This window comes from Miniopterus natalensis, chromosome 1 (assembly GCF_054644295.1).
Source record: "Miniopterus natalensis isolate mMinNat1 chromosome 1, mMinNat1.hap1, whole genome shotgun sequence".
NCBI lineage: Eukaryota > Metazoa > Chordata > Mammalia > Chiroptera > Miniopteridae > Miniopterus > Miniopterus natalensis.
In genome coordinates this window covers 48121277-48130387 of record NC_142081.1, presented here as the reverse complement: position 1 = coordinate 48130387, position 9111 = coordinate 48121277, and the positions used below count along the sequence as shown (strand labels likewise).

General features: G+C 38.8%; 1 long non-coding RNA gene across 1 annotated transcript; it reads right to left on the bottom strand.

Annotated features, from left to right (window-relative positions):
* Positions 1–850: 850 nt before the first annotated feature.
* On the bottom strand, positions 851–8496 carry LOC148094124 (uncharacterized). Its single transcript, XR_015714054.1, has 3 exons — positions 8399–8496; positions 7646–7742; positions 851–881 (listed from the first exon to the last, which is right to left on the bottom strand). It is a non-coding gene; the product is annotated as an uncharacterized LOC148094124 (long non-coding RNA).
* Between the last annotated feature and the right edge of the window lie 615 nt (positions 8497–9111).

The window sequence follows — 9111 nt, the reverse complement described above, 5'->3', positions numbered from 1 at the left end:
TTTCATACATTTGCATACTTAAATGTTTGGATACTTCCTGCTAAGTAATTTGGGTCTGATCAGACAAGCCAGTAGTGGGTGAATACCTAAAATTTTCAAATGTATTCATTCTTTCTGTCTGTGGAATATTTTTATTGACTATTATACTATATCAAAGCTGTATTGTTGAATGGATGAAGCAGGGTAACAAAGCTGTAGGCTACTTGTGAAAAAAAGTTATATGCATGCTACATATGTTATATTTGTCTAAATACATATAAAATGATAATACACACACACATATAAAAACCAGTATGTCAAACCATATTATGACTACAAATAAAGCCGTATTAACACTAATGCCCAAAATACAATGGCCTTGAGTTCTTGCCCTGTTTTTATTCAGTCTTTTACAAAGTCCGCTTCCCAAAATATTTCTGAGAGCCCCAGCGGAGCTCGCATGCATTAAAAACTACTAGTCTCAGGCCAAATGACCCCATTAATGTGTAACCCCCATCTACGTTGCCGCCAAATTTGAGCTTTGTTCACACAGAGCAGGAACAATGAAAAAAAAAAAAAGTGGTTCCGATTAATTACCTATTCCTGCCCAGCACAGCAGTGAGCTTTCTCCTTTTGCCCAGGAAGCAGCAGTTTTGAAGGTAACAGCAAAGAATTATCTCTTTGTGTTTCCCCACCGTTCAAGATGCCCCAAAACAAAGCAGTTTGGTTCCCGAGTGAAAGGTACGCACATGCACACTCACATAGACATACGCACATTACCTCTCTCCAGGCTGTGAGCCATCCACAGGACCTAAACTGAAGCAACTTTCTTTAATTCTCCTTCCATGGTGAGAGCCTCATTAATTTCCTTCCTTCCTTCTCTACTGCCACTCTTCTTACAACTGTCAATAAAATACAAGCCTCCTTAAGAATAAGTTATTAGCATAGCTGACTCAAATTGGATACAGAGGGTAAAAACAAAAAAATCCCTCCCCCATCACCCAGCTCATGCCCAATTTTGTTTTACTGACACCAAGAGCCTGAGCCTATCTACCCTACCTACCTTCTGTTTGAGTATAGACACCCTATCTATCATGTATCATCATCACTAAGAAAGAATCCACTTCCTTTTCAAGCTCCTATGAAACGTTTATACAAATCAACTATGTAATAGCATGGCGGAAGCCACAATCAGTTCCAAAGAATCAAATAATACAGTATTACCTGACCCTGACCCTATGCAATAAAATAAGAAATCAGCAACAAGAAAATAAACTTTAAAATATACTAAAGTTTAAAATATACTATAGTATATACCATACTATACTACGGAAACTTAAAAAAGTAACAAAACCCTTTGGTCTTTTAAAGAGAAAACTTAAAATTAAACAGTATTAAAAATACACAGGTCACCCGGCCGGGCGTGGCTCAGCGGTTGAGCATCGACCTGGGATCCAGGTGATCGGGGTTCGATTCCCGGTCAGGGCACATGCCCGGGTTGCAGGCTCGATCAGTGACTCTCTCATCATTGATGTTTCTACCTCTCTCTCTCCCTCACCTGTCCTCTCTCTGAAATCAATAAAGATATATTTAAAAAAAAATACACCAGTCAAAATTTGTAGGACACATTAAATCACTATGTAGAAGGAAATTTATAGATTTAATAAACTTATATTTATCAAAACAACAAGAAAAACAAGAATGATTTAAAACTAATAAGGTCAGTTCTTACTTTAGGAAGTTGGAAAATGAACAACAGAGAAAGCCCAAACAAATATGTAGGAAGGAAATAATAAACAGAGGATGAGAAGTCAATAAAATACTGAACAACAGCAACACCAAGAAAATAGATTTAATTAAAGCAAGACCTTAATTTTTTAAAAAATAAATAAAATAGACAAGCTTTTGGCGAGAATGACAAAGTGGGGGAAAAGAAAGAAACTGGAAATAAATGAAATACAGAAAGAAATTTGAAATTTAAAATTATATACTCACATATATACATGTCAATAGATTTGAAAACTGAGACAAAAGGAATAAATGTCTATAAAAGTACACAAAGGCCAAAACTGTGGCGATATGAAATCTAAAACGTGAATAGACAAAACCACTAATGGAGTCAGAAAAATAAGGAAATAATTCACCTTTCCATAAAAAGAATTAGAATCCTCTAACCCCATACTGCTACACAAGTAAATTCTTCCAAATATTCTAGAAATATACAATTCTTACCATATGCAAGCCATTCCAGAAAGGAGAAAGAGAGCAAAAACTTCTCAACTCACTTTACGAAGTCAGTAAAACCTGGATTCCAATACAAAGTAATGGTAATAAAAGAAAATTATACTCATCTCATATATGAAAATGTGTGTGAAATCCTAAAAAAGAAAAAAGAACAATAGCTAACCAAATCTAGCAGTGTTTTAAAAATAATATATAATAATAAAATAGAATTTATCCTAGAAATGAAAAATAATTTTATAACAGAAAACCTGTCCGTGTAAATCATATTGATGAACTAACAGGAAAAAATTACACAATTATCTCATAGAAGCATAAAAAGCATTAGAAAAAATCAACTATTTGTAATGTAAAAATACAAGCTCTGAGGTAACTGGGAATAGGAGGGAAGTTCCAGAACCTGTTAGGCTCTATATTGCCACCTGCAGCAAATATCATACTTACTAGAAATACTTTAAATACAGCCATTTAAAAAAAAAAATCAGGAACAAGGCAAGAAAATAGCTATCATCACTTTTGTTCAGCATAATTTTTAAAAAATATATGTCTTTATTGATTTCAGAGAGAGGAAGGGAGAGGGAGCGAGATAGAAACATCAATGATGAGAGAGTCATTGATCGGCTGCCTCCTGCACGCCCCTGACTGGGGTTCAAGCCCACAAACCCGGGCATGTGCCCTGACCGGGGATCGAACCTCTATCCCCTGGATCATAGGTCGATGCTCAACCGCTGAGCCAAGCCTGGCTGGGCGTTCAGCATAATTTTGGAAATCCTGGCCAGTGCAATAAGACTGAAAAAAAAGAAAGAAAGAAGTAAAAGTAATGAAAGAGAAGAGAATTTATTGTATCATTATTTGCTGATAACATGATTACCTAATGGAAAAGTCTCAGAATCAACAACCTGTAAGAATAAGAGAGATAATGTTTTCATTACACTAACAACAATTAAAGAGAAAATAGAATTTAAAAAATGACACCATTCACAAGAACACCACCTATGTAATATCTAGGAATGAAATATCAAAGCATGAAAAAGACCACTATGGAAAAAAAGTCTAAAACTTTTAAAGGGTATAAAAAAGAATATAAAAAAATGTAGAGATTTTTCATGTTAATGGATGAAATGACTTATATGTTTTAAAATGTCAGCTCTCCCCAAATTAATCCATAAATGCAAAGGAATCCCAATTTTAATTTCAGCAGCAATTTTTGAGGAGTATGACAAGCATTCCAAAATTTATATGGAAGAATATCAGTCCATGGATAACATCAATTTTGAAAAAGAAGACTGGGTCTGGCCGGGCATGGCTCAGTGGTTGAGTGTTGATGTAGGATCCAGGCAATTGGGGTTCGATTCCCAGTCAGGGCACATGCCCGGGTTGCGGGCTTGATCCCCAGTCAGGGGTGTGCAGGAGGCAGCCGATCAATGACTCTCTCATCATTGATGTTTCTATCTCTCTCTCTCCCTCTCCTTTCCTTTCTCTGAAATCAACAAAGATATATTTTTTAAAAAAAGAAAATAAAAATAAAAAGAAGGCTGGGACTGGAAGACATTTGCCCTATCAGAAATAGATATCATAAAACATTGTGGCAATGCTATAGAAATAGACCGAACCATGGAACAAAATAGAGTCCTCAGAAATAAACCCATGGATGTACAGGTAATTGATAAATGAAAAAGGTGGGAAGAAATGGATTCTTTAGTAGATGGAGTAGGGCTAATGTTGGAGGAGGTCATTGAGAGGACATGACTTCTGGTTGACCTAAGAGCTGGACCCAAGCAATCAGAGGCTCCCCCACCCACTCCCTGTGTTTGGAATGTATGGTCTGCCCACCTGTCCGAAACTAGGAGCTATTTCAAGACATAGTCTTGGGAGAGTAGGGTGTTGTTAAGACCATCTAGACTGAATACCAGACTAAACCCACTTAAGGCCTCTATATGAACTTTTGAAAGTCTGGCGGGCAGATGTGGAGTTCTACTTATCTGTGGCCACCCAAGACAAGCCTCTTAAGTAAATTCCTTGCTTATTAAAACTTCCATCTACCAATCTGGAGTCATCTCCTCTTTCTTTGGTCTCTCCTTGCCTTCTGTGTACAGGGGCCAGTTTGGTAACCAACAAGCAACTTTCTCACTATTTGAAGGAAAAAATAAATCTAGATCCCTGCCTTACACCATACACAAAAGTGTACTTGGCATAAATAAAAGATTAAAACTATAGGGCTAAAAGAAGAAAATGGAGAAGAGTGTCTTTGTCCACTTGGGGGTTGGAGAGAATTTCTTAAATGAGACCTAAAATGTATATATCATAAGGTACAGGAAAAACCCTGATGGATTTGACTTTAGCAAAATTGAGAATTTCTGTTTGAGGAAGAACACTATGAATAAAATTGGCAGGTGACACCATGGGAAAATATGTTTGCAATGGTTAAAAGAACCAAAGGATTAATATCTAAATATACAAAGAACTCCTGTAAATAAATAAGAAAAAGAAAAAAAGCTCAGCAGAAAAATAGGGAAAGAACATAAATGAGAAAATCACATAAAGAGAAATCTGAACAGTTACCAAATCATTGAAGAGATGTTTAACCACATTAGCAGTCAGAGAAATATATATTAAAATGAGATTCCACTTGACATACATAAGTTTGGTAAAAAGTACAAAGTCAGAGAATCCTGCATGTTGGTGAGGATGAGGGGACATGGCACTCTCCTGTATTATTAGTGGGAGTGGAAACTGGTCTAGCTGTTCTGGAGAGTCATCTGCCAGTAACTAGTAAACCAAGGATTCATAAAGTTCATATCCACAGCCCCAGTCTTGATTACATATCCTAAAGAAATCCCTACCCTGCCCAGATCCATAATAGGACGTATATAAGGATGTTTATTGCCCCATTGTTTGTTCTAGAGAGCAGTGCATCCCTTTTTCAACTTTAGGGGAAAGGACCAGAAAATGTGAATAAATTCTGTGGAATGTTATGCAGAGATAGGAAGCAATAAACTAAATATACATAGAGTCACAGGATAGATAAAAAACAGTGTTGAATGAAAAAAAGTTGTATCACAATACCATTTGTGTGAATTAAAAACACACATACAAAAGAGCAGAGCATAAGTTACAAGGATACGCAAATACCTGAGGACATCTGCCAAATCCATCCGAGTGGATGCCTCTGTTGGGAGCAAGGAATGGGTGTGGGAATCATGGTTGAAGGAAGAAAAATGAAATAAAATTAAAATATAATACAATGAAATAAGTGAGGGGCTGTGCATAGACCCATGTGAAAAGGGTGTCGTGAACCAGAAGTGTAACTCAGCTCTTGGCACCTGAGGGTAAGTGGGTCAGGAAGGAAGGAAGGAAGGAAGGAAGGAAGGAAGGAAGGAAGGAAGGAAGGAAGGAAGGAAGGAAGGAAGGAAGGAAGGAAGGAAGAAGGGAGGGAGGGAGGGAGGGAGGGAGGGAGGGAGGGAGGGAGGGAGGGAGGGAGGGAGGGGAGGGGGAGGGGGAGGGGGGAGGAAGGGCAGAGTACTGACCTGGCTTGAGATTAATCTCTATATTTCATAATCAAAAGGTGTCAGAAATTCAACTTCCCCATCGCCTGTAAAATAATACCCAAGCTTCTTAGCAATACATTCAAAACTTTTCATCCTCTGACCACTGCTTTCTTCAACCTCATTGAAATTTTCTATCCATCTGTCCTCTAAGGAGCACTGAACTGTTTCATTCCTCTGGGTCTTTGCACCTGCTAGTCCCACTGCTTGGAATGCTTTTTCCCCACCTGTCCAACTGAAGAACTCCTATTCATTCAACATGGCCTCCTCTGTGAAGGCCTTCCTTGACCTTTCTCCTCCTCTACTCACTCTTACCCCCATACATACATCTATTGGGGCATTCATCACATGGCATTGCAATTGCTTTTCACATATCTTTCTCCTGGATTAGATCATGAGCTCCTTGAAGACATGCTCTGTCTTACTTTTGGCACTCTTAGAACATAGCTACTATACACAGGCTCCCTATAACTATTAACTGAGTCAACAAATGCTTGCTCAGTCATGGGAATTTGTAGAGATTTTTAATGAGCATCTATCTTTATGTTCAGAGATCCTCATTAAAAAGTGTTAGGAAAACACCACTGTGTAGTGTTACTAAGGCTGGAGTAGTAAGAAGGATTGTGAAGCCAAAGATGTAGGAAAGTTCCAGCCTGTGTCAGTGATCCTTCCACCTCCTCTCCTTTTCGTGGAATTCCATCTCTACTACTCTATAAGCCACAGCAGGCACTGTGTTTAGAGATACACTTTCTTGGCATCTTTGACCACTTGATTTTCCCTTAGTGGACTGCTGCTGTGATTGCCATCTCCTCTGTGCCCTCCCACCCTGCTATCTTTCCTCAGTCTTGCAGCTTTAACCTCATCAAACTTAAACTTACAATTCTGATTGTACATGACCTGGGCTGGTTCATCACTTAGATTAAGCAGGGATGACTTGAGGGGCTCTGATCTTTCAGTGCAACTTCCTGTCACAATGATTCCCCCAACTGTCCTGCTTCCATGGTTGATTTTCTCTCTATTAGAACTAGGCAAGTCCCAGGCTACCCAAACCCTCACTGTAGACTTTAAAGACACCAACATATTTATGCCCAGTATCAGATCATCACATTAGCAAGCCCATTACCTGGGCCAGATCCAGAAGTACATCTTACTTAATGTACTACTTTTCTCTCCTATAGGTCACCTGTAAGGAGTAAAGAAACATGGTCCAGTGTAGAGGAGGTTTATGTAGGCACTGTCCAATTCAATCCAAGTTTAATTCACTCACTAAAACCCTTTACAAAGAACATAGAGTGTGACTGTCCACTACTTTGACTGAATTAAAGACATTTTAGACTTCTACTGATAATAGCTTTAGCTGTCAAAGTCCATTTATTGAACATGTACTATATACATATCAGGCCCTATTCTAGGTAGTTGTATTTACATTAAATATTATAAAGCTAATTTTAGAAATAAGGAAGATTATACTCAGAAACAGTAAAGAAGTAGACCATGATTTCATAGCAGTTGTGGACAAAACAGAGATGGCAATGTGGTTCTGTAAGACCCTAAAGCATGAGTTCTTTCCTCCACTCCACACTCTCTTTTGGAAGTGCTTTAGAGCCACCAGCACACGTTCCTGACATCCTTGGGTAGGAAATAATTTGTAGGCAAAACCATGAAGAATTAAACCACCTACAGACCATTTACAACCAAATCAAGATAGCATTAGCAGACAGAATAATGTTTAAATTTAATACTAAAAATAAAAGTATTTTTATGCTTTCCTGATGATGTCTGTGAGATAAAAGCATTTATGCAAACCGCCACATTAGACTCTTTTTAAAGACTTTTTTAGATTTAAAAATAAAGAAAAATTTCTACTAGTAAATACTTACAGGAATTCAACTCCAGAACTTTACCCTCTTTGTAGCTCAGAAATCAACATGGGTCTTGCACAAGGTGAGGTCACATTTGATTGTACACTTTTTAGGACTGTAAGGAGGAACATATCAGACAAGTTATCATCCATAAGAACTGTGACCGCATATTCTCTTTGGATTTTGTTTGGATTTTATGAGAAAAGATTAGGAATTTCAATGTCCACTTAAGGTTTTCTTCTAGAATCTTTGCTATCCTACTGAGGCCGGGGAAGGAAGCAGAGGGCGCTGTGGGATGGTTTGGGTGGTAGTGTCCCCACTGAAGCTACCACATGGCACGGACTAATTTTGTTACTGCAATGATCACATTTTGAGAAAAGTCCATTAACGGATGCAGTTGGACCAGGGTGTGATGAGGCGAGGGGGAGAAATGGCTCTGATTGTTCTCTAAACTCCTCGTTCCTTCCGCTTTCCCAATCTCTCACCACCCCCATTCTCTGCTGTGTCAAGCGTGGAAACTGCAGCCGAGCGAAGAGGAGAGCAGGGAAAGGGAGAGAATACTATGGGGAGTGCCGTGGGCATCGCTCAGAAATGGCTTCACCTCCTCATAAATGGGATAAAAAGAAAATCTTCAAATATGGAACTGGAGAATATTCCACCAGGTTCCACCTCTGCCCACATCCTAATTTCAGTCACATTAACCTGCTAAGTCAGAGAGTCACCATCATCACAAACACTGCTATTGGCCAGGATATGGAGGGAGGTACGTACCACCAGGGTAGATGACCTTTTGGGATGAGATTCAGGGAGCTTTCCCCTTACAACCTAGACAAAGAGTAGCTTCCCTGAAGGCCCACCGAGTTCACTTTCTCTTGCATCTCATTAGGCAGAACTGGATCACGTGGCTATCCCTAGGTGCAAGAAAGTGATTTTTTAAAAAATCCCCAAAACTGGCACACAGCTGCCCCAATCAAAATGGGGTCCTGTTCACATAAGACAGGGATCAGTAAACTTTTTCTGTAAAGGGCCATATAGTAAAAATTTTAGGCTTTGTGAGCCAGAAGGCATCTGCTACAACTGCTCGGTTCTGCCCTCATAGCATCAAAGCAGCCACAGGCAATAAATATACAGGAGGCTGTGTTTCAACAGCACGTTATTCAGAAAAACAGGCAGCAGGCTGGATGTAGTTTGCAGACCATAGTTTGCCCACTCTTGATGCAGGAGAAAGGTATTAGATAGGCAATCAGCAGGGCCTCCCATCCCACCTGTCTGGTTTATCATGTTTTTTGGTTTTTTTCTTCTTTAAGAAAATGCAAAATTTGTTTCAACTCTACATAACAGATGTATTTTTTAATATAAAATAAGCATCTCATTGCCATATGCAAACAGAAACCATATCTGCATAGTGTATAATGCATGCAACGTTCAAGTGTGTATCAAACAGAGCCTTCAAATGGCAGTCGCCCACTAAAATGGCTTTCCCA